The sequence below is a fragment of the Piliocolobus tephrosceles genome, chromosome 5 (assembly GCF_002776525.5).
Source record: "Piliocolobus tephrosceles isolate RC106 chromosome 5, ASM277652v3, whole genome shotgun sequence".
Taxonomy (NCBI): Eukaryota; Metazoa; Chordata; class Mammalia; order Primates; family Cercopithecidae; genus Piliocolobus; species Piliocolobus tephrosceles.
The window spans coordinates 141,057,952-141,062,081 of record NC_045438.1 but is presented as its reverse complement, the minus strand read 5'-3'; the positions used below and the strand labels follow the sequence as shown (position 1 = coordinate 141,062,081).

At 45.6% G+C, this 4,130-nt stretch overlaps 1 non-coding gene across 1 annotated transcript; it reads left to right on the top strand.

Moving 5' to 3' along the window:
* Positions 1-509: 509 nt before the first annotated feature.
* On the top strand, positions 510-603 carry TRNAI-UAU. Its single transcript has 2 exons — positions 510-547; positions 568-603. It is a non-coding gene; the product is annotated as a tRNA-Ile (tRNA).
* Positions 604-4,130: the final 3,527 nt, after the last annotated feature.

The following is a 4,130-nucleotide window of genomic DNA, read 5'->3' as shown; positions in this document are numbered from 1 at the left end:
CGCGGGCGCGCTGCAGGCGAGGCTGGGAGGGCAGCCAGGAGCGCTGCTGGTGTCCGGAGACGCGCAGAGGGAGGGGCAGGCGGCGAGCTCCGCTTCTCCGCGTCCTGGGTCTGAAAGCATCACAGGCCAGCCGGGCAGTGCGCGGTGAAACTACAAAGAAGCCAAAGAGCTCGCGTCTTCTACAAAAAACCATGTTCTTGCTAGGACGATGGCAAGGAGAAGCCGGAGTCTCTCCTTTTTCTCCTCGGCTTTTCTCGGGCTTTCTGAAAAGAGCACCCGCATATTCCCGGGAAATTTTGGCTCCTGATGACATAGGGGGAGGATCACATTCATCTTCCAGGAGAGACGGAGATATTTGGATCAAATTGTGTTTTACGCAGAAGGCGAGTGACTGCGGAGGGAGGATCCCCTGCAGCTCAGCGCGCTCCCGCTCCGGCGCGAGGCCGGGGTCGAGCGCTTCAGTAGCTCATGGCTCTGTAGAGTGCGCATGGCCAAGGTAAGGAAAGCATGCTCCAGTGGCGCAATCGGTTAGCGCGCGGTACTTATACAACAGTATATGTGCGGGTGATGCCGAGGTTGTGAGTTCGAGCCTCACCTGGAGCATGTTTTCTTCCCATTGCGATTTCAGACATTTCACGATAATGCATTTTTCCCTTCTCTTTAAAGTAAAATGCTAAAATGGATAAGTTTTCCGTGGTGAGCCCATGAAGATTCCTTTGATCAAGGGAGATATTTGGCAGATTTCAGAGAAGGGAAGAAACCCAGCAAGACCCAAATTGAACTCATCCAGCAAACTCATTTCTCTTCAGTCGGGAGGCCTCACAGCCAGGCTGTTCTGCTTCAATGAAGCCTCCTCCCTCCCTTGCTCCTCCACTTAAAAACTATTCTTCAGCTCTTTGGGGACTGAGCAAGGAGGTGGAAAAACTGGGTTTTATTCTCTGCGATTTGTGCAACTGTCACCGGGGTTCATCAATGTGCAGAAAGTACTCCCAAAGCCTGAGCTTTGGTATCTACAAGGATGGCAGTGAAGTTGTTGAACTCCACCTGTGAAACCTAAATGTGTTCTGTGTAGAGCTCCACTGTCTACTTTACAAAAACCTGACTGGGAAACAAGAAATGCTAATTTTCCCCCAGCAGTGAAACATCAGACATAAGTGGCTGGGTATGTATTTCTTCCTAATTTCATCAAAAAGTAAACAAACTGCCTTGTTTGGAAAAACACATTCATCTTGATGCTGGTGTCTGAAATACATGATTCCAGGTTGCTGTGCTTTTATCCAGTCTTTCCTGGATTTCATTTGGTCTCGTGGAATCATCCTCCTGTTCCTTAAATATGGATATTCCCCCACAGTTCTGTCCTCAGCTTTCCACACATGTAGTGATATACACTGTCTGTGTTAGTCAGGGTTCTCCAGAGAAACAGAACCACTAGGATATATAAAGGTAAATATGAGGAATTATGAGAATTGGTTCACAGGATTATGGAGGCAAGAAATCTCACAATATGCTGTCTGCAAGCTAGAGAATCAGGAAAACCAGTGGTGTGATTTAGGCCTGCGTCCCAAAGCCTGAGGAAGCAGTGGGTCAGGGAGAAGGGAGACTTCTCTGGAGTCCCAGATTCTGAAGACCTGAGAACCTGGAGCTCTGATGTGGGAAAGCACAAATATCACCCCTGCATCTTTTAAGTCCTTGATGGTGGCACTAATCTCTACAATCCCTTCAGAAATGTAGTGTTGCTTTTGATTTACTATTTTCCTAGGTAGAGGTAGTTCTAATGCCTTCCAATTGTTCTTTCCCACCTTAATAGCCCTCATTCCATAGGTCAGGGAACTAATGTTAGGATTCTGCCAGATACTAAGTATGTCTATTCCAATTATGCCTCTGAAACTGGGGAATAACCACAGGATACATTCAGGGACTTACTGGACCCACTGTGAGTCAGATCTGAGCTACAACTTCATTGGTCACCTGACTTCTATAAGCCCCTACTCTGACTGGAGTACCACAGTGATGTTGAGGTCTCTTGGAATCAATGTCAGCTCAGAACTATAGTCCCGAAAGAGTCTAATTATTTCCTTGCTCCCAGTGCTTAGTTACTCTGGTAAAAGATGGTCGGTCTCTTTGAGGAAGGCTGGGAAAAAGATTAATAGTATAAATTTTTGGTAGCATACTAAGTCCTTCCTCAAGAAGACCCCACTGCCACTCCATTCAAAGGGTTCTGAGTCTATAAACTGGCTCAAGTCTGGTGTTGCAGGCTGAAAGAGTGAGGGTCGTGATCAACTCAGTATACCACTGGAGGCTATATGAGCAAACAGCAAACTGTTCTCATAAATGCAGAATGTTAGCAAGCTGACAGCTGTGTCTGCCACTCAGCAGGAATGCTGAGGGCAGTCACGCTCCAAGTGCAGTGTTGCTTGTGACTAGGCACATCTGAAGCCTGTTAGCAATAATGTGAACCTGTGACCCATCAAACAGCTGACCAATCATTACCTCCTCCTCCCTGCTCTTTCTACCCAATAAATACCAAGGGCTGTAGAAGCTCAGGGCTGCCTTTGCTCACTAGAAGCAAGGAGCTCTCTTCCTCTTGCCCGGACCCCTTCTTTAAAATAGTTTCTTTTGTTTTAAGTTTTCATTTCTGTGTTCATCCTCCTCGTTCAGTCCCATAGTAACTGTGCAAACTGCGGCAGTCTGGGAAGCCATGACTGTATTTTTATCAAGTTAGACTTTTGTTCACTTCATCTGGTAGTTCTCTGTTTATACAGATCAAGTAGTTGATTGTCTTACTTGATAATTTGCCCTGGTAACAACATAATAACTGATGTGTCTCTTTCCTAAATTGCATAAATACTGTGAAATTGCTCTGACAAATTAGAAATGCACCATTGGCATATTTATCTTCCCTTTTATGCATGATGGTAAAATAAAAATGTCATTCTGCTAGAAAAAAAAATAATTTAGTGTCCTTCCTATCTATTTCACTTCTGAAAACACCGTGATTAACTAGCCAATGCCATAGATCTATGAGATTCAGACTATTCTGACTGCTGCTTTGACTCCTCAGTTCATCAGGGTCACTACACTCACCTTTCCTTTGATGATTGAGTGTTTTAGATTTACTATTTTTCTAGGTAGCAGCTCTAATGGCTTCCATTTGGTCTTTCCCACCATAGTAGCCCTCACCCTACCAGTCATGGAGCCAATGTGAGGGTTCTACCAGCTGCTAAGTATGTCTATGCTAACTATGCATTCTGGCACTGGGGAAATGACCCCAGGATGAGTCCGGGGACCCACTGTAAGTTGGATCTGAGCTAAAACTCGATTGATTACCTGGCTTCCATATGCCCCTACTTTAACTGGAGGACCACAATGATGTTTTGGGTCTCCTGGAGTCAACGTCAGCTCAGAGCTAGTGTCCAGCAGTCCCCGAAATGTCTGATCATTTTCCTTTCCCCAATGCACAGTTGCCTTGGTAAAAGGCAGGGGGTCTTCTTACCAAGACCTGGGGAAGGGTGGGATAAAGATCCACTGCATAAACTGTCAGTAATGTAGTGGGGTCATTCCTCGAGGGGACGTGGCCTCCCCTTTATCCAAAGGGTTCTGGGTCTGTAACTGGCTCAAGTCTGGAAACTGATTGAGGGGCCATGATTCTGTTTTTATAATTCAAATTAGTCTTTTGTCCATTCGTCTTAGAAGTTTTCTGCTTGTATAAATTAAGTAGGAATGCAGTAGGCTTCCTATCAATTTCACTTCTAGGAACACTGTGATTAATTAGCCAATGCCAGACTCTACATGAGTCAGACTATTCTGATTGCCGCTTTGACTCTGCTGTCCATTATGGTAGCTATGCCCACCTTGTCTTCGACAGCCGAGTACTGCCACTTGGCCCCTGCCACCTTGCAATCCAATTATTCTCATTGTATTTAAGTTTGTAGTTAAGCGACTATAGTTCCCACTGTTAGATCTGACATACAGAGAAGAGCAATTACAGGGCTCTTCAAAGATGCAGGTGCTGCCCTCACAAATCTATTTTGCAAAGCATGGTCAAGGGTATATCTTCTGGGCCTTCCCAGCTGCGATGAGTAGCTAATTCACTCCACCTTCACAATATCCCTGAGCCTTTGGATCCCTTC